This window comes from Diplotaxodon limnothrissa, linkage group LG1 (genome assembly GCF_057381915.1).
Source record: "Diplotaxodon limnothrissa isolate DT_005_m linkage group LG1, D_limnothrissa_male_GT1.1, whole genome shotgun sequence".
Classification (NCBI taxonomy): domain Eukaryota; kingdom Metazoa; phylum Chordata; class Actinopteri; order Cichliformes; family Cichlidae; genus Diplotaxodon; species Diplotaxodon limnothrissa.
In genome coordinates, this window is record NC_140596.1 from 11415661 (window position 1) to 11437978 (window position 22318).

The 22318-nt window shown below is 40.6% G+C and overlaps 3 pseudogenes; all 3 read left to right on the forward strand.

The window, feature by feature from the left end:
- The first annotated feature begins 1215 nt into the window (after positions 1-1215).
- Positions 1216-1770, forward strand: LOC146639433 (UDP-glucuronosyltransferase 2B14 pseudogene; annotated as a pseudogene).
- Positions 1771-8154: 6384 nt separating this feature from the next.
- LOC146639434 (uncharacterized) lies at positions 8155-10139 on the forward strand (annotated as a pseudogene).
- Positions 10140-13252: 3113 nt separating this feature from the next.
- LOC146639435 (UDP-glucuronosyltransferase 2C1 pseudogene) lies at positions 13253-14836 on the forward strand (annotated as a pseudogene).
- The last annotated feature ends 7482 nt before the right edge of the window (positions 14837-22318 follow it).

Genomic DNA, 22318 nt, shown 5'->3' on the forward strand with positions numbered 1-22318 from the left:
CTAGCTGACTCTCAGGTGTGACAGGTGTGCCAGCAGGAAAGATTAATAATAGCCTGCATCCTGAGGTTTGTCATGCAGGATTAAATTTACAGTGGCTTTGTTCACACAGCTAGGATTGTATTTTACACTGACCCTGGGTCAGTATAAGTATCTTACAGTTTAAACGAAGCACTGAAACTTGCACATATTTATTATGCACTGAAGCTAATCGAGATATTTGCTGTCAATCTGTGGCTGCCATTAAACACTTTACTGAAAACTTTATTAACTAGTAACTTCATCAGTCATGACAGAAGCTAATATTTCTGTGCTAACATCGTTTAAACAGTAACAGCTTTCCTCCAATATAAGCTAACGTTTACGCCGTAACTTTAAGCTAGCACCATAAAGACGGTAAAACACGTAATAATATCTACAAATGCATCTTAAAGCTGTTATATTAGCACTCGGTGTATTACTAAGATAACCACATTAACATTACTGACACTCGCTGACTTTTAATAGTCATTCTATAAATGCTGTCCGTTTAAATGGTCTTACCTGTACACACTGCATATCCACCGGATTCCAGCCAGAGTGGATTCTGGAGTCTTCCCACGCTCCTGTTAGTGATCCTCCATCTGGATGGATGAGAACAACCTTCTGAACAATCTAGCAGGAGATGGCCCATATCTATGGGACTGATTTGTGCTAATAACGCCCATTGTATGGACTGATAACAGCCGAAGCGGGTGAATAAAGTCACCCAGTAGCTAGCTGTGCCATTACCCAGCATACATCACTCCCTCCATAAATGCAATAAACGATACAAAAGTATCGTTCTACCTGTTTTTCAGGTAGTTGTTTACATTATATAATTTATTGTGTTCTGTATACGTCACTACAATGTGATTTGGAAAATGTCTAAATATACCGACAACAGGCACTTCCGCGGCAATCTCTTCAATCGGAGGACCCTTCACGTCAATTCCCGACGCGAGGGGGGTACCCTGCGCGTCCATAAGTGAAGCAGAGGGAGCCTGACCATGCCTCACACGTTTGACGAGTTGGGAGTGAGAACGTGTTGGCTGGGGTGGTGGAGTCATTCTGGCCAAATATCTCAACCTTCCTTTGGTTTATAATGTTCGCTGGGTAATAACTGCAGATGCTCATTTTTCCATAGCTCCATCACCATTATCTTACATTCCTGTGACTGGAACTGGGTATACTGACAAGATGACCTTTTCTCAGCGAGTTACAAACGTGGTTTTACACATCATAACACAAACACAAAACAACCTGGTGGCTAAACTAGTATACCAGAAAATAACTGACAAATATCTTGGGCCTGGTTATGATTTTAATGAGTTAATGACTGATGCAGACATTTGGCTGATGAGTGTGGACTTTGTGTTTGAGTACCCACGGCCCACAATGCCTAATGTTGTTTATATTGGAGGGTTCCAGTGCAAACCTGCTAAACCTCTGCCTCAGCACTTGGAGGACTTTGTGCAGAGTTCTGGGGACCATGGCTTCATCCTCATGTCTTTGGGGACTTTTGTGACTGAACTTCCTGCTGACATGGCAAATGAGATCGCTGCAGCTTTTGCTAAACTACCACAGAAAGTGATCTGGAAGTATAAAGGTGACAGACCAGCCACTCTGGGCAATAACACTTTACTGGTGGACTGGATGCCACAGAATGACCTTTTAGGACATCCAAAATTAAAACTATTTGTGGCACATGGAGGAACAAATGGAAGTGAATTCCACATATGCCAGCAACTCTAGGCTGAGTAAAGCAGTTAAAATAGTGTAAAGTGTGTACTCTGCATGAAATTTCACAATGAGATATTTCCTGGGTCATCAGCTACTATAATAGACTTGATATCAGCTATTTTCATTTTACCCAGTGTTATATTATTCTGTTATCATATGTTACCTTATATATGTAATCAAAGTAGTTGAATTATGATAACAGCTGTAGGACATATATTATCCTTTAGTTTAGATGGTGTGCTGTGTATGTAGTTTAGTCCTCATTATACTTTTGGGTTAAAAGAACATAATCATTTTTGTAGTTCCTTAGATAAGTGTGCATCACTCTGTATCCTTGATCTGCTGTGAATGTATTACACTGTTTTCTTGACATGCTTTATTGTTGAATCATAAAAAGAAGGTTGTAAGCAGGAGACTTGGTGTCTAGGGCAGAAGAGATAAACCACATTCCATACCCCCACCTTACAGAGAGCAGAAAGACAGGGAGCCGAGGTCATAACTTAGGCACCGTAAGAGAGAAAGAATGTGAATGTTTAGGCTTTTACGACTAGGTGGGGGCCGCTAGGAGCTATAAGAGGCTGTGTAACCCGCCACCATTTGGAGACCCGCTGTGACCCTCTGCAGGCAGGTCTCCCCATCATGATGGTTCTAATGCTCTTTGTGTTGAATTGTATGGAAATAAATGATTATTGATTGAGCATTTATACACTGAGTATTGTCCTTCCTTCAGCCCAAAGATTAAAAGAATTGGGAGATTTCAACACCAGATGCAGTAGGCATCACAGAGCATCATGTACACCAATGTTGAGAGTGGAGAAAAGATTCTGTCACATCAATATAGTGGCAGCCATCGTGTTCAACCCATGTTTAGAGTGGTATGAATCGTGTAAAATGCTACAATTATTATCAATATTTTTTAAGTTTGCTACTGGAAAAGCATGCAAAGCACAGATGAAATACATGAAAAATTACTTTGTTAAAAATGCAGGGCTTTTTTTCAGCTAGCTTCATTATTTGTTCACTTGTTCTTTTGGTTCGTGTACAACCTCTCGGGCCTCTCTCTCTGTCTCCATCTTCCTCAGTCGACTTGAATTGTAATTGCTGGTGTTACGGATTCAAATATTGGGGATGGATACAAGAGGAAAAACCACAATAACAACACTGGTCCATCCGGGTTGAGTCAAACGATGATTTTAATGATCACACGCGTGGGAGATGGACACCGTACGCAGACAGCATCAGATCTCAAAATGGTGGAGCATTGATTAAACTCTTATAGCCTCTATACTCCAGTATGTTCTGTTCTCTTCTAATCAGACAAATAAGGCGATGACTTTCTGCGAACAGTATTTCTTATAACTCAGCAGTATAATGCATCATAAAACAATATCATTCATTCACAATAAATCAGCAGTCTAATGTAATGCAAATCAGTTTAACAAATGCAATAGTTATCACCTTCTTCTAATTCAGGAGCATAATGCAAACTAGAACTACATAATAATTCACAGTCTTTAATTAGGGGTCTAACATGGCATAAAATAATATTATAATCCCACAGTCCCCCTGTTGAGCTCTTTAGAATAAAGAGCTCACCTACACTCTGCAATTCAGTGTGGCCGGGTTCATTTCTTCTTACCCCTGAGGCCCTTTGTCCCCCTGTTGGGTGAACCATATGTGAGATGACCTCTGTGTTTGCGCAGTTCAGATGCAAGAAAAACTATTATTACAACAATAGCAGGTACAGATGACACTCCCCAGTTCTCCCACAGCTTTATTTTGGTGCTACCTTATACCCTTCAGACGTACTCAGACTAGAACCTCTGTCCGAGGAGCTTTTAGCCTGTATTTAATTTCTGCAGCCACCAGTGTCTTCCATTTGCGTGATCCTCTGCTCTTCTTTCTTCAACCTCAGGGGTTAGACAACCCTTCAGTCGCTGCACAGATCAGGGGATTATTCTGCCCCGATGTCAAACAACAATCTGTGTATCCTCGGGTCACAACTGTGTCCCCCAGAAAAATGAACAGGAACGTGTCCCCCTTTTGACCAAGAGCCTCTCGAACCTCGTTGGTCTGGTGTTCCTGGATTTCCGCCAACCCCTTCATGGTTATTGCTGTGTTTATGGGATCCATTCTTTTGAGGTGACTAATCGGAGCCCAAACGCCATGACACTTGAACCCAGTTTGTGTCTCGGCAGTCACTGTGTCTGTCTCTGCTGCGAAGGATCCTCGTATATCTGTGACCTCGTCTGGTGTCTGTTCCTTTCTCTGTAAGAGACAGAAAACCAAAACACCTCTCTTCCTAGCTCTAATAATCTAATGTTCTCTACTGATCTTCTGGTGATTCAGAATTGGTTTAGAATATTCAGAATGTCCGGGAGCCTGGGATTGTTTAGCTAAACGGCCTAAACCGTTTCCCATTCATTCTCTTTGGTAGTGCTAAACCACTACGGATGTAATATATTTTTGGCCACTACGGTCTTCCGGCGCTGTTGCGAGTTTGAGATGCGGCGGCACTTTTAAAAAAATCTCCTCTTTTACGTTTCGGGAGAGAAAACAAGTAACTCAACACTCGCAACACACCCCAACGCTCCTCATTTATTGATCAAAGGTAAGGAACGTCGTTTGAAATAACAGTAAGCCAACAGAATACATTTACAGGTGTATATTACAGGTAATAGGCGTGTTGCGATTGCATTTCCGAAGCATCCATCGCTCAGTTAAAGACGGTGGGAGTTTATCTGCTGTTGTAAAGTGGCACGGTAAAAAATGAATGAACGTGATCCTTAAACAAATTGCGTGTTTCATTGACGTGTTTTGCCATTAAATAAACTTTGTAGGTTTCCGACTGCTATGACACTGACATTACTATAATGTGGTATAGAGCAGGGCGATATGGCCAAAAATATTTATCACGATATATATTTGAAAATTTGCGATAACGATATAATTGATGCGAGACAAAATACAACTCCACAACATTACTAGCGCAACCTTCCATTTATTTTCACTTAAACAAGCTGGTTTTTATGTACATTAAAGCTTTATAAAAATGTAACAGTGCAAATGCAAATTCCTTGCTGAAAGTTTAACCAAAAGGCATTTCCAGTAGAAATGGGCTGACATATCCTGAGCATAACCATGTATAATATCCACTGAAGTTAAAAAGAGGTGCTTTGCAACATTAAACTGCAGTGTGCAGTACGTATTTTTCGGACCATAAGGTGCACGGGATTATAACGCACATTAAGCGAAACAAAGCAGTCAGATAAATCAAACTTTATTAAACTCAATCTTCTTGCTTCCTCCACTTCTGTACCATTGATTCATTAATGTTGAATTCTCTGGCAGCTGCTCTATTCCCATGTTGTTGCAGTATATTAATGACTAACCTTGTATTGTGGATGGATTATCTCAGTTGTTCTCCTGACTGAAGTTCGGTCTGTTTACAGCATCCTGCCATGCGATTGCATTTGTCTCTAACTATCAGGAACCTTAACGTTAACTTTTATAAGTGGAAAAGTGTTAGTGTTCGTCCTCCAGCTTCACTGTTTATGTTATGCTAACATAGCTGTGTCGCTAGCGATCACGTAGCACATCATTATATACCAGCTAGCCCAACTTCAGTAACCCTACAAACGTCACTGCTGTTTAGTTTCCTGTCTTCATTTATGTTGGAAGTGATAGCAGAGCTGTAGTGATGTTCGATTCGTGAACGAATCATTCAATACTCGAGAATCACTTTACTAACTCGTGAATCATGATTCACAAGCCCAACTGACTCACTGACTCATTCCTGTGTCTGTTAGCAAACTAGTTCGCTTAGTAGAAATATATCTAGCTTATAATTAAAATTGCGGGGGGGGGAACAACAGCCAGTTTCTTAACAAAAGCATTTCTGCTCTGAACTGGAAGAAAAAACCCAGAGTAGAAGCTCACATCAAGAAAATAGCTCCTCGGTTCACAGTAGCATCGCTCTGCTAACATGCTAACAACACATTTGAGCTACTCACCCCCTCCCTTCCTGTGTTGAATCGTAAGCGTAAGCAAATCACTCAGGACTCGCTCACCCCCTCCCTCCTGTGCTGAATCATAGAGCGAATGAATCACTCACTCACTCACTAACCCTAGTGATGTTCGATTCGTGAACGAATCGTTCAATACTCGAGAATCACTTTACTGACTCGTGAATCATGATTCACAAGCCCAACTGACTCACTGACTGATCCCTGTTGCTGTTAGCAAACTAATTCCATTAGTAGAAATATATCTAGCTTATAATTAAAATTGTGGGGGGAAAAACAACAGTCAGTTTCGTAACAAAAGCATTTCTGCCCTGAACTGGAAGAAAAAACCCTGAGTAGAAGCTCACATCAAGAAAATAGCTCCTCGGTTCAGAGTAGCATCGCGCTGCTAACATGGTAACAACACATTTGAGCTACTCACCCCCTCCCTTCCTGTGCTGAATCGTAAGCATAAACGAATCACTCAGGACTCGCTCACCCCCTCCCTCCTGTGCTGAATCATAGAGCGAACGAATCACTCACTCACTCACTCACTAACCCCCTCTCTCCTGTGCTGAATCAAAGAGCGAACGAATCACTCAGGACTCACTAACCCCCTCCCTCCTGTGCTGAATCAAAGAGCGAACGAATCACTCAGGACTCACTAACCCCCTCCCTCCTGTGCTGAATCGTAAGCTTAAGCGAATCACTCAGGACTCGCTCACCCCCTCCCTCCTGTGCTGAATCATAGAGCGAGCGAACGAATCACTCACTCACCCCCTCCCTCCTGGCTCACAGCTTCTTCTTCTTCTTGGTTGGCAACCAATGTTAAGGCGCATTACCGCCCCCTGGCGCACAGCTCAGTGGACATTTAGATGAGAAAATATATATTTAACACATTTAAGGAAAATACAAATTAAATTAAAATAAACAAAATAAATGTTTATTAAGCAATTTTGATGGGAAATTGCTTAATTTTAGAAATGTTTTTGCTCTTTTTTTGCTCTATAAAATAGTTGTTGTTTTTTTTAGAATCATTCATCTTAGCAGTGGGATTTACATGAAAAGAGAAACAAATTAAGTTTGAGTGAAAATGTAAATTTTTTGCACTCTCTGGTCAACTGACTCAGTGAATCAAATGACTCAAAACCCGATTCACTTTGGTGAGTGACTCATTAAATGGTAAATGGCCTGTATTTATATAGCGCTTTACTAGTCCCTAAGGACCCCAAAGCGCTTTACATATCCAGTCATCCACCCATTCACACACACATTCACACACTGGTGATGGCAAGCTACATTGTAGCCACAGCCACCCTGGGGTGCACTGACAGAGGCGAGGCTGCCGGACACTGGCGCCACCGGGCCCTCTGACCACCACCAGTAGGCAACGGGTGAAGTGTCTTGCCCAAGGACACAACGACCGAGACTGTCCAAGCCGGGGCTCGAACCGCAGCAATGCTGATCGTTTTATTAAAGATGAAAGAATTTAGACAGTTTTTAACTCTCAGTGATGCTGCAGTGTTCGTTTGACCTGAAATATACGGAGTTTAGGACCCAGATTACTCCCAGATTTAAGAGCATCTTAGTCCGACAAATACGACAATAACGACGGCCGCTTGCATGTTCTGCAAAAAAATGTGCTTTGTTGTGTATCTGACGGACAAACACCAAACCAGGTCCACATCACTGAAGTTTTTACAAACCAATTCTGGTTCATCTGTTTCACTCAACAATCGGCCATGTGCGTATGAAAACAAAGGCACTGCGCATGCGCGTTTTACTCATATTCTATCACGATATTTCATTTTCCTATCGTTGCCTAACATTATACCGGTATTACCGTGAACGGTATACTATGGCCCAGCCCTAATGTGGTACAATTAAATAACCAATAAGTGTCTTGTTATGAGATGACATGCTAAATAACTGAACCTGCTTTAAAAGAAAATGTATTGCTTTCATGTTGTAATGGTCAGTCACCTTATCAATGCGAAAATCTGTTTTGATATCTCTATAACATGAGCAATGCCCACTCGTGTATGAATAAACACGATAGCTTAAATACATATATGTTGTTAATCTACCAGCAATTCTTATGTGCCATGACTACTAAGCAGTTACCACAAATTTTGCAGATATGCTAATAATCATTCAACCATGAAAGGTTTTTATTTACAGACAGAACAGTTTGTTATACCTGGAGGAAAAAACACTTTTATTGCAAATGTTGTCAATGTTCTTTCCAATTGTGTCTCTTTATTGTTCTCCTGCATCCTGCTGTTTAAACCCAGCCACAATGTGCAGCAAGATTATAACCTAAAATGTCTTTGTTTGTGTTTGGAATCAATTTTGTTTAATATAATTGTTTATTTTTTCACTGCATGTCAAGATGCAGAAGAAAGTTGCGCCATATCCAGGGAAAATCTCTGTGGCGTTCCGCAAGGGGCGACTTAGATACCTTCTCCAGGACTCGTCAAAAGAAGCTCGAAGGATTAAAAATGACCCCAAGCTTCAGGACAAGTCTGCACCTGTGAGGGAGGACGATGCTCTGACTGTCATCTATCAGAGAGGAGGGGATGCCTCTGATATGAAGGAAGTGCAGGGAGAGTACATCCTGCAGTTTGGAAAATATAAAGGGAAATCTTTCCGGTGGCTTCTGGAGAATGATGTCGGGGACACCATGTACCTGATCAAAGATCTCCAGAAGCAAGAGGCTGCAGGGACCTCTGTGGCGAAGGGCATGGCAAGGAGAGCTTGCATTCATTTGTACAGTAAGCCCTCAGCTTTGCAGAGATAAAAACTCTTCTGAGCTACGAGACCAGCAGAGTGAGTGTTGCAGCAGAAGCCTCTGAGGATGATCAGCTGGTTGGCTTTGGCTCACTAGCCAAGAGCACCTGGAAGGAGATTTGGGACGGCAGAGGTGACGGCTATGCAGACCTTATCATGAGGAAGAGCTGCAATCAAGGAACACGGCCTCATAAGCTGCAGCAGTACCTGCGGAAGAAGTAGCAGTCTGCGCCTGCTACTACAAACGCCCCAACTAAACAACCTCTTGGTAAGTTGTTTTAATAATATTTTAATAACATTGTTGACATGAAATATAAATTCAGTACATATTTGTCTAATTGTTGCCTCCATCACAGGGATGGATGAGGATAAAGACCTGGAGGACACAATGCTGAGCATCTCACCTGTAAAACTACAATTGCAGAGCTGTAAGTACTGCGTTATTACTAAATGTCAGAAGTGATAATGGATAAATCTGTTTCTGTCTCATATGTCCCTGTCCTCTGTCTCTGCATTACTAGTCACTGTGCCAGCAGCAGCAGGGTCCACACCCAGAGGATCTTCAGGAGCAAACAGGTTTTCAAATGAAAGGTTTCAGAACTGGAGTACAATTGTTTTCCATGAATTGCTCTGCAAAGATGAGCCTGAACTTGAACTTTTATATATTGTCTTGTTCTTGTTTTTGTGTGTTCTGGCCACGTTCCAGTGATGTTCCTCTAATAGTATAGTTGTATGCTGGCTGTATGGTGGAAGAAAACAGTAAATAAGGGAGAAACAGTTGATATTGTATATAAGACAGTTTTGTTCTAGTTGTGAATGTTTCTTTTGTTTATATAAATATAAACTGATTGTAAATATAAAAGTGTAAATAAATAGTTTTCTGCAAAAATATCAACACAGTTTTCTTCTTAGAGTTCACCTATATGTTTATATATCTGTGTGTGCTCACCATCAGGTAATCAGTTTTAATAAGTTGTGAGTGCTGCCCTGAAAGCTTACATATTATTTCTAAATCACTTCATGTAATGATAACAAGTCATCCTTTCTCTAGAGGAGTCTCACAGCTTTTATCTTCATAATCTTTCTGTTTTCATTTATATTATTAGAAACATGACTGCTGTCTTTTATCTGTGTGATTGTACAGCCTGTTTCAGACATGACCCCCACACAATGTCTAAAGTTATCTTTAATACATGCAGCACACAGCTGAAGCTGCAGACAGTTTCTCACTTCTGGTGATAATATTTTTGATTTAGGTATTGTTGCTTGCTAGCTTGAAGCTTATCTACAAAAATAATTCAATAAGGAGAGATCATGTGGAAAAACTCAACATGATTTATTGAGATACAGAAATAAATGTAACTGTTTGGCAGTTATGACCCATCATAGCAGAAAGAATCCCAGCAGTGACAGGATTTTGCACAACCACCACCCCAGAGTCAACATGCTGATAGTAATGAAGATGAAGATGGAGGCTGGGACAGGGTTCTGAGTGACCACAGTGAGGAGAAGAAAGGAGAGGAGGCGGGCTGCATGGCTGCGGATCTGAAACGCAGAATGGCAGAAGCAGAAGAGCAACAGATTTAAAGCATGCAGAGTGGAGGCTGGCAAGAGCATGACTGGAATAAAGTAATCATGTCAGTACTGAGTTTGTGCTGGAAAATGAATAGATATAAACTAACAGCCACCAGGAAGCAGACAGATGACTTATTACAGACATGCCTTGTTTAAATTATGTATAAGCTTCATTTTCTATGTCATCAGAATGTATCTGTATTATAGTTTTAGCTTTAGTCTTTGTATTAAAAGTTGGATGTCTCCATAATTGTAGACTATATGTCTGGTATGTATCATCTCAAGACTGTGATGATACAGTTTAGTCTGAGTTATGTACTTTGTGACAGTATAGGTACGTAATGCAGAAAAATTGCCCCACAGGCCATAACACTATATGATATAAATAAAATGATAATGAAATAAAAATTAAAAGCAAAGTGAAAAATAAATGTTATCCACAATAAGTAAATTGAAAATGGTGTTTAACTTTTAATTAGAGATGGCACGATACCACTTTTTTATGTCCGATACCGATACCGATATCATAAATTTGGATATCTGCCGATACCGATATGAATCCGATATAGTGTTTTTTAATCAACAAAACTGTTTTTTAAAATATCTTGCTGCATTTTGCAAGTCTGCAAGTTCATACTCAAGTTTAAAACAACAACTACACTAAAGCTATTCTGTTATACCTGTATACAAAAAAAATATTTCATAGTTCAGCAATACTGATCAATCTAATAAACTTAGACCTACACCATCCTCCCTATTCTGGTATTTTAAAGAGTACTTAGCGTAAATATTAAGCAACCTAACTAATAGGGTTCCAACTCCCAGCAACAACAAAAATAAATAAATAAAAAATAGGGAACCACCCCTCACGCTCCACCTCATGATGCTTACTCGACGTAATCAACCTTAATTTGATGCAGTGTGAAAAAAAAATGCACAGAAATCAATTCTTTTTCAAGAAATATTAAATAGATTCAACATCTTTCTTCAACAAAATTGCAGACTGCACAGATGGTACCTTCCCAAAGTAAAAAGTACTATAGCTTACTAGGGTATTTATATTAGACTTAATAGTCACTATATACAGTAATTGACTTCTATTCATTTTACATCAAATTAAAACTTTGGGTGTCAGATAATTATTTATTAAAAGCTAGACATTTTAAATGAGAATAAGAAAGAAAAGTATGTCTTTGTGCCCCCTTTTCCCAGTTAATGCCCTATCGGCCCCCCTGGCTAAACTTTGCTAGATCCGCCCCTGCACAGTTACCAGCCGTCAGCTACGTAGAAAAAGATCCTGGAGTAGAAAGTAATATTAAATAAATTCTAACAACAGCTTATCAAGCTTAAACGTGCTGCTGTTGTTCAGCCGCTGGTTTCCTCTTTCTGGTGCAAAGTGGACCAAAAACAAACAAGAGAGACGGACTCGCGACAGAAAAGCCGATCAGCTGATCATTTAAGCAGTTTCACGATTGAAGTAGCAGCCGGAGAGCGAGAGGCAGTCGCTCGTTAAGCTTAACGTGGGAATGCTTTACAAACATTCAGAGATGGACTTACACACGTGCTTTACTTCTCTCGGGGATAACTTTGTCGGAGATGAAATGCCAGGTTGCTAGGGAAGCTCCAAATGCTATCCAGACCACCGACAGGTCCCGCATGCCACAGCCGCTCTATCACGTGACGCATACTGCTCCGACTGCTAACGTTCTGAGGTGAGTTACGGTGTGTTGCAAGTTTTGTGAGGTGCTTTCGTGATATTTAATGGATCGGATTACATTTTTTATTTTTCTCCGATATCCGATCCAGTAATTTAGATCAGTATCGGACCGATACCGATACGTAATATCGGATCGGTCCATCTCTACTTTTAATAATGTAACACAAACTTTGTCCCAACCAGGACTCGAACCCGCGCTCAGACAGTTCAGTGTAAAAAAAAACCCCATTTTTTTCCAATGCCTGAAAAGCTGCGATTTGATTGGCTGTTTCCTCCGTTACACATATACGAGATGGGCCCCCGCGTGTGCATCCTGGATTGTGATTCAGTTCTTCTCTATCCTGCATAGCAACATTAATTGAACAGATTTCGTTCATTGGCGCTCTGGAAAACAGGCTCTTTACATTTCTTGTGTGGAGAAACCAAACGTCCAGCAGTAAGTAGAAACGCTCTGTGTTAATGTGACTGTATATACGGAAAATTAACTTAACCTTGCTACTCCACGTAAAAGCTCTGCTCAAATTGCGACTGGAGTTAGTGGCCTACTCTTAAGCTTTGTGGGTTTTTGTGGGACCCCCCCCCCCAAAAAAAAAAAAAAAAAAAAAAAAAACTGTGTTGAAAACCACCGAGGGTCTCTGCTCCAGTCCCCGGGTAGTTGGGGCTTCCTGTTTAGCTGCAGAGAGGGTTTATTGTCCTTAGAAGTAGTGTCAAAAATATGTGGTACAACTGGTGTGTGGGCTACGCATGCTTATGCTATTGTTGATCCATCAGTCAGACACGGAGAAGAGCAGAGTTATAGCATACAAAGAGCCGAAGCAGAACGTTGAAAACAATGAAAAGTGTCGATTGCAGCCACCGTCTGCACTTTCAATACTGCAGTTTTTAATCTTTATTGTTTGTTTCGTGCTTCTTCCGTTCCCGGTGAACTCTGTCGTAGCTCCGTTCTCTACATTCAGTGGCTCTGCTTCTCTATTTTGTCAAACAATCAACATTCGGTAGACTCTTACGTCATCCGCTTTCAGCAGCTCGCTGTCGGTATCTTTTTATTATTTAAATAAAAAATAAAATAAAATAAAAAACCTCCCAATTATGCAGTTACACGCCTTCTTTTTAAAACGTGCAACCTACCTCAAGCTAATAAATTATCTGCACCAATGACAAAACGTGTACCAACTTCAAATATGTTATTATAAATATTATTACAAATTCAAAAATTTCAGTGATGAAACAGAAAGTTGCTTAATAAATCATGAAAGTGCAAGAGCATATATGGATGGCTTGTGATTGCATCACTCTCAAACTTTTCATTGACAAAGTAAAAAAATGTAGTTTGAAATTTTCATAGTCCGTTTCCACTGTGAACATCTTTTTCATGTCAGTAAATTCATTTTTTTTTTCTTCATTTCAGATGAGGGTGATCTATTGCTGCACTGCTTTGCTGCTGCTCATTTCTATTCCCAGAGCCTGTGAAGGAGGTAACATCTTAGTGTTTCCTTCAGAAGGCAGCCACTGGGTAAATATGGATATTCTACTAAAGGCTTTGCACTCTAGAGGACACAGCATAACAATTCTGTGTTCCAGTAAAAGCTGGTACATCAAGGATATTTCCTCTAGTTATAATATTTTAACAGTTCCGGTGGAAAACCCTGTGACTCAGGAGATTATGTCAAAAATGGTGGCTAAGCTCATAGAATATGAACAAGGTGCTCTTTCCTTGTCAGGTTTTATCCATAAGGGTGTAGGGCTGTTCAGCAAATTTGTTGACATTCACAGAACTATAGGTGAACTTGTAACAGCAATAGTAGATGACAAACTGTTGATGAGAAACTTAAATGAAAGCAAGTTTGACGTGATACTCGCTGACCCCTGGTGGGGTGGTGGAGTCATTCTGGCCAAATATCTCAACCTTCCTTTGGTTTATAATGTTCGCTGGATAATAACTGCAGATGCTCATTTTTCCATAGCTCCATCACCATTATCTTACATTCCTGTGACTGGAACTGGGTATACTGACAAGATGACCTTTTCTCAGAGAGTTACAAACATGGTTTTACACATCATAACACAAACACAAAACAACCTGATGGCTAAACTAGCATACCAGAAAATAACTGACAAATATCTTGGGCCTGGTTATGATTTTAATGAGTTAATGACTGATGCAGACATTTGGCTGATGAGAGTGGACTTTGTGTTTGAGTACCCACGGCCCACAATGCCTAATGTTGTTTATATCGGAGGGTTCCAGTGCAAACCTGCTAAACCTCTGCCTCAGCACTTGGAGGACTTTGTGGAGAGTTCTGGAGACCATGGCTTCATCCTCATGTCTCTGGGGACTTTAATAACTGAACTTCCTGCTGACATGGCAAATGAGATCGCTGCAGCTTTTGCTAAACTGCCACAGAAAGTGATCTGGAAGTATAAAGGTGACAGACCAGCCACTCTGGGCAATAACACTTTACTGGTGGACTGGATGCCACAGAATGACCTTTTGGGACATCCAAAATTAAAACTATTTGTGGCACATGGAGGAACAAATGGAGTCCAAGAAGCTATTTATCATGGAGTCCCAGTTGTGGGAATACCTGTGTTTTTTGATCAGTATGACAACCTGCTACGTCTGAAAGACAGAGGAGGAGCTAAGATACTTACATTAACTACAGTGGACAAAGACAACAACTTCCTGAAGGCCATAGAGGAAGTCCTGAATGATCCCTCGTACAGGACGAACATGCAGAGACTTTCCAGGCTACACAGAGATAAGCCAGTAAAGCCACTGGATAACGCGCTCTTCTGGATAGAGTTTGTCATGAGGCACAAAGGAGCAGCTCACCTGAAAGCACAGTCCTACAGAATGCCCTGGTACTCCTACCACTCTGTAGATGTAGTTTTGTTCCTGGCTGGAGCTATGCTGCTTGTGCTTTTAACCACTTTCTACCTTATTAGGTGTATATACACTGGGATGTGTAAACGTAAAGTGAAACGTGAGTGATGGAGGATTTCAGTAATGCAGCACTTTGACAAATACCCCATTGTATTTCTATTGTATTTGTCAATGGAAAATTGTATTTAGTTTTCAGTATAATCTTTTAGTGATATAAGTTTGCATATGGTAGAATACTGCATGTAGTTATTTGTTTTAGGAAATATTTAACCATGTATGCTTAGAGGCGTATAATCAATTGTGTAGTGACAGGATGTGTGATCTCTAGCAGGCTGCAGGCTTGGTGTGCACCCCAGGAATGCACCCCCACGTCCTGGGAGCATGAGAGCTCGTACCTTGTTTTATTGTTTTATGGTAGGATTAACGTAGCTACGTCTGTTCTAGTCTAAGTGCTGTAACTGCTGGACTTCCTCACCCTTTTCCTGACCAAGGATGTACCTTTTGTGCTTTTATGTTATATGACCCTTTGATCAGCAACACACACACACACACACACACACACACACACGCTCACTGAAGTATAAAATAAAGACCGGGGCAGTTTCTCAGGCGCGAGTCTCTCAGTCGGGAGGCTGCCCTTGCTAGCAAGAGTTCTGTGTTTCTCTTCTCTGAGTCTTTACTGAAGAAGTGTTTTAGAATATATTCCTTAACAGTATTTTATTGAGATTTTATTCAGAATTATATTTTCATAAAATATTTCTGAATGCATATTGTGATTTCATAATAATGAGCACAAATAAAACACTTGAAATGACTTTCCAACCACAAGATTTACTTTTTTGGTAATAAATACTTACTAAATGGAAGCCAGTGCCCTCAGCTTTGCATGTGCCTGCATGTTAGTGGGATCACTGACTGCTGATGCAGATGGTGCATAAAAGTCAACAACACTCTGCTGACTATGTAACTGCAGGCTTCCAAACCTCCTCTGACATTAGTATGAGCACAAAACTGTAAGCTGGAATGGGTTTCATGGCTGAGAAGCTCCTGTAAATATAATATGTAAGCAGCCTGGTATTTTTTTTAATATAATATATAACACAAAAGGTGGAGCTGAGAAGGAGGTGGAGTGTAAAGTGAATTCCACATATGCCAGCAACTCTAGGCAGAGTAAAGCAGTTTAAATAGTGTGAAGTGTGTACTCTGCATGAGATTTCGCAATGAGATAAACAGAAGGATATTTCCTGGGTCATCAGCTACTATAATGGACTTGATATCAGCTATTTTCATCTTACCCAGTGACAGGTGTGATTCTAGGTTCAAGCTTTTAGGGGGCTCAGCTCACAATCATAATGTCATACATGCCTTGTAATTGATATTAAGGGAATATGCCGATTGAAAATTGAAAATTCACATTTAAAATTGGATACACATTACAATGTTACCTTCCAAAGCAACCTAATTAGTTGGATTGTAGTTTCTAAGCATAATTCTGAGTGAATAATCAGAGATTCCAATCTATTCCATCAGTTTTAGTGTGGAGCCTTTAGTCATCAAACCCAAGGCAAAGGCTCAGTTGTGAAAGAAGTTAAATCAAAATTTGTGGCAAAGCAGACAAGAATAAAAACATGCACAACACTATTTCAGTCTCTTAATCACACAGTTCACCAACTCATCAAGCACTTCAAGTAGCATTATTCAGCGCAAACACTGGAAAATCACCCTGCCATTCCATAGACATATACACAGAGCAAACTGGTAATAGAGCATGAGGGTGGGAATGGATGTTTGTGTCTGTGTGTGCCTGTATGTCTGTGTCTATATGTCAGGTTGGGTATCAGACGCCACCTCTCTGGGGACACCTCAGGCCCTCCAAGGTTTGGAGGCCTATCTCCACCCACCACCACTTCCCCTGCCGGTGGCGGACTCCCTCAGGTGTCGGTGTGTTGGTGGTTCTTTGTGTCTGGGGGTGGGCGTCCGGGTACACACCGGCTCACTCCTTGGCGGCCGCTTGTCGGGGCCTGGGGCCTGGGGCTCGCTCGGGCCCCTTTGGAGGTGGGGTGCCCCCGGCCTCTCGGCCTGGGGCTCGGTCACTCAGGCACAGCTGGGGGCCGGCGGAGCTCACGGGCGCGTCACTGCAACTCCCCCTGACTTCTGCTCCGCGGCTGCTGGGCGAGCCCTCATCTGGGACTCTCCTCAGCTCTTACTGGAACAGTGGCGCGGCTGCCCCTCTGTTGGTCTTCCATGGTCTCTTGTGTTCTGGGGGCCTCTGGATGTCTGGAGTTTTGATCTCCTCCATACCCGCTTCACACCCTGGAGGACGGGGCTGTGGCCCCCCCACACTCCCTAGCAGATCATTACATGGAGAAACCTTTGGAATGCAAGCATGCTGATCCACACAGGTATGCACACATGGGTATTCACAGACGCGGACTAAAGCTTTCTTGGCTGCTGCCTCAAAGCACACTGTGCGCTGTCTATCTTGCGTGCTGCACAATATCGTTTATTATTTAGTAAATATTGATATCTATGACTAGCTAGTTTATTGTGATGGTGCTTTGTTTTCTCTATTATTATGTTGCTCTTTGTTGTTTGCTGTCTCCTCTGTTTGTTTTTTTTGTTTGTTTTTTTTTTTTTTTTTTTTTTCTCCATACAGGTGACCCAGGAGTTCTTTTTTTTTTTTCTCTCTCTTCCCCCCCCTTCTCACCGTCTCTTCTCCCCTTTGGTTTTCTTTCTTTCTCTCCCCCTCTTTCTCTCATTCATTCCCCCTGTCCTATTTATTAAAAAAAAAAAAAAAAAAAAAAAAAAAGGATGAACTGAAGCTCTGCCATCACGTAATGTCGCATACTGCTGTTTCTGATGTCATTTAAAAAAAAAAAAAGAAAAAAGAAAACACCCTCTCTTTATTATGCAGATGCATCACAGAGCATCATGTACACCAATGTCACGAGTGGAGAACAGATTCTGTCACATCAATATAGTAGCAGCCATCGTGTTCAACCCATGTTTAGAGTGGTAGTGTGGTGGATTGTTGTATGATATGTATACCTATATAACTATATACACTATATATCTATCTGCACTCAACATACAGTGGCTTGCAAAAGTATTCGGCCCCCTTGAACTTTTCCACATGTTATCACATTACAGCCACAAACATGAATCAATTTTTTGGGAATTCCACGTGAAAGACCAATACAAAGTGGTGTACACGTGAGAAGTGGAACGAAAATCATACATGATTCCAAACATTTTTTACAAATAAATACCTGAAAAGTGGGGTGTGCGTAATTATTTAGCCCCCTGAGTCAATACTTTGTAGAACCACCTTTTGCTGCAATTACAGCTGCCAGTCTTTTAGGGTATGTCCCTACCAGCTTTGCACATCTAGCGACTGAAATTCTTGCCCATTCTTCTTTGCAAAACAGCTCCAGCTCAGTCAGATTAGATGGACAGCGTTTGTAAACAGCAGTTTTCAGATCTTGCCACAGATTCTCGATTGGATTTAGATCTGGACTTTGACTGGGCCATTCTAACACATGGATATGTTTTGTTTTAAACCATTCCATTGTTGCCCTGGCTTTATGTTTAGGGTCATTGTCCTGCTGGAAGGTGAACCTCTGCCCCAGTCTCAAGTCTTTTGCAGACTCCAAGAGGTTTTCTTCCAAGACTGCCCTGTATTTGGCTCCATCCATCTTCCCTGTCCCTGCTGAAGAGAAGCACCCCCAGAGCATGATGCTGCCACCACCATATTTGACAGTGGGGATGGTGTGTTCAGAGTGATGTGCAGTGTTAGTTTTCCACCACACATAGCGTTTTACATTTTGGCCAAAAAGTTCCATTTTGGTCTCATCTGACCAGAGCACCTTCTTCCACATGTTTGCTGTGTCCCCCACATGGCTTGTGGCAAACTGCAAATGGGACTTCTTATGGTTTTCTGTTAACAATGGCTTTCTTCTTGCCACTCTTCCATAAAGGCCAACTTTGTGCAGTGCACAGCTAATAGTTGTCCTATGGACAGATTCCCCCACCTGAGCTGTAGATCTATGCAGCTTGTCCAGAGTCACCATGGCCTCTTGGCTGCATTTCTGATCAGCGCTCTCCTTGTTCGGCCTGTGAGTTTAGGTGGACGGCCTTGTCTTGGTAGGTTTACAGTTGTGCCATACTCCTTCCATTTCTGAATGATCGCTTGAACAGTGCTCTTCGGGATGTTCAGGGCTTGGGAAATCTTTTTGTAACCTAAACCTGCTTTAAATTTCTCAATAACTTTATCTCTGACCTGTCTGGTGTCTAAATCCAATCGAGAATCTGTGGCAAGATCTGAAAACTGCTATTCACAAATGTTGTCCATCTAATCCACAAGATAATTCAACTTTAGATCAACAGTATACAACCCCACAGTGATACCATATCAAAATCAAGTCAGTCTGATTTTGCCTTCCAAAATAAAGGCCTTTTTAAATTGCCCATATACGACCTACTCTTTTAACGATTTGAAAATGCTCTAAAAAGAAAGATTTCTGTTTCCACAGGATAATTCCACTTTAGATCAACAGTATACAACCCCACGATTATACCATATAAATTTTGAGTCAGGCTGATTTTGCCTTTCAAAGTAATAACACTTTCAAATTGACCACATTTGACTTACTCTTACGATTTCGAAATGCTGTAAAAAGGAAGATTCCTGTTTTCACAGGGCAATTACACTTTCGATCAAAATTGTCCAACCCCACAGTGATACCATATCTATATAATATCATTCTGATTTTGCCTTCCAAAATAAAAGCCTTATCAAATTGCCAATATCTGACTTACTTTTGTAACGATTTCAAAATGCTCTAAAAAGAAAAATTCTTGTTTCCACAGGATAATTTCACTCTGTATTGACAGTATACAACCCCACAAAAATGAAAATTGCTGTTTCCACAGGATAATTTCACTTTAGATCAACAGAATCCAACCTTGCGTTGTTACCATGTCAATTTCAAGTCATTCTGATTTTGCTTTCCAAAATAAAGGCCTTTTTAAATTGCCCATATACGACCTACTCTTCCACAAGATAATTTCACTTTAGAATTATTCTGAACTGTTTTTTTTTTCTTTCTGTTATCCACATATATGTTTTGATGTGCAATGGTATTAGTTTGAATGACATCTCCAAGGCCCTTTAATTTATAATTTTCTTTTTTGTTTTTTTTTTCTTTTTACTTTGTTTGTCAAGTATTCACCACATTTAAAACACACAAAAAAAGACAATAGTTAACTTTAAAATTAGTACAGAGGTGGAGAATAAACTCAACCGTGGTGTCTTTTGTCTTATGTAGTCAGAGAGATTATTGAATGTTTGGGTGGATGTATTTTCCTCTGTGGTAGGTTAGGATGTGCGCCCGCTACCCCAGGCTCTGTGGGGCTTGGTGGTGGTGCTAATGTAGGCCCCTATCCACATGGGCCTTTGTGGCTTCCTGTGGTGCCTACTGGGGTCTGCGGGGGACCTGACCCCACGAGAGAGTACTTTGCCTTCACTTCCCTCTCCTCCTCATCCCCACTCCATCACATCGCCACAGATGCAGGGCTTTGGGGTACAGTTGTTTCACTGAGGTGGGGGTGAGGCATTCCTCCTGTGTCCCCTTCTGACTACCTGTACCTTAATTTTATTCCACAACCTATACATCAACATCACTTGTGCTGGGCATGCTGAATGGCGTCCAAGGGATGGTCTGTGTATTCAACCTCTCCTAAGTTGCCGGTGCCCACATCTCAATTTTAAATACATGTAGTTGATAAGGTTTCTCGGCAGGGGCCGTGCTGACACCAATATTTATTATTTACTGTTACTTATACTTATCTAGGTTGTGGCTGTGGTCTTCCTACTGTGTTATATTTTTGCTTGTTTTCTTTTCTGTTTTTTTTTTCCAGTAGGTAATCCAATGGAATTTACTGTCTTGTCTCACCGTCCCTCATCCCCTCTGTATTTTCCTCTCTTTTGAACGTCTCTTGTCTAAGTCTTAATCTTTCTTATCAACCAATTATGTGTGTTCCTTTGATAATAACTGCAAATTTAAATTTGCATTTCGTCAGGTTAGTTCTTTTCACTTAAATTTAAAAAAAAAAAATATTGTATTAAATTATGTTGTTAAAATGAAATTTATTAAAAATGTATGCTGTTCTCTACAGAACTTGCCTATACCAGTCAAAGGGGATTCAGATAACGGACAAAAGCCACCAGAGCAGGTTCCATAAATAAAATTCTATGTGTTTGCTATTAAATATGTTGATATACCACATTTTAGTCAATCTATTACTGTTGAAATTATCCCTAAACTGAATATTGTTACGGGTAATGTCATTTTCAGCAGGAAGAACTATCAGCTGCCACTTCTCTGACACCGGACATCTCCGTCTCCTGAGCAGGTCAGTCTGTCTGTACTATCATAATTTCTCTTTAACATTTACATGTAATTACACTAAAGTTACACCCCTCAACTCATGTAATAGCAACCAGAAAAACTATCATCTGCCGCTTTCCTGACACCGGACATCTCCTTGCAGGAGGACGGACAGCTAACTCCTGAGCAGGTCAGTCATTAAAATGCTTTCAAATAAGTTATGATTGGTGCTAGTATCATTTTTTAAATGACCACGTTATATTACATAAAAATATTTGTAAAAACACAATATACAATTAAATAAAGAATTTTATCAAATGTTATAACATAGAATGCAATTTCTATTTAATGACACTTCTTGACATGAATTTTTGCTATATATTCCAAAATTAAAAACACTGGCTGTTAATATACTTAAAATACACGAGTATTTCAAGTATATTTACAGATATTACAGTAGTTATGTAACGTGGAACAAAACTTTTTCTCACTAAATGAATTTTTTCTCTTTTGTAGCCTAACAGCAACTCATCTGATGATGGATTCATAAGAATCAGGGTTCCACTTGAACCAACTTTTTTTTTTCTTGAAAAGGAAAGAATGGGCTAATCTAAAAAATAAGAGATCCCAAAGAAGATACAAGGGACTACAGTGGACAAATCTGATTTCAGACAGACTACGGACAGTGTTTCCATATTGTTCCTTTGCTTTCAAAGGGCACAGAGTCCAGGCTTTGGACTCAGTAAGAAAGGGCCCTTTCTTCTGGTGTCTGGGTTACTGCAGTTTCGAGGATTGTCCAGTCACTGTCAATGTCACTGTAGATAAAGAAGACGATCTAAAGGCGAAAGTCAATTTTCAAGATCTCGAGTGTGTGCACAACCACTATGAACTGAAAAGAAGACCAGTAAGAGCTCATAAGAGAGATAAAATTGACCATGAATTGGAAAAACAATTACCCAGAGCCATGTATCTGGAAAAAATGAGCAAAATGGATGATGATGTTGTGCAATCGGGGTGTAGAGATGAAGTTCCAACTCCTCAAGTGTTGAGAAACATAGCATTGGAAATCCGAAAGAAAAGTCGTCTTCATCATAATGAGATTATGAGTCTCCAGTTAATGGTGGCAAACAAGAAGAACAACCCAGAGGATGTATTGCAGAAAGTGATGTTACATCCAAAAGGTGCTTTTTTATGGTCTTCC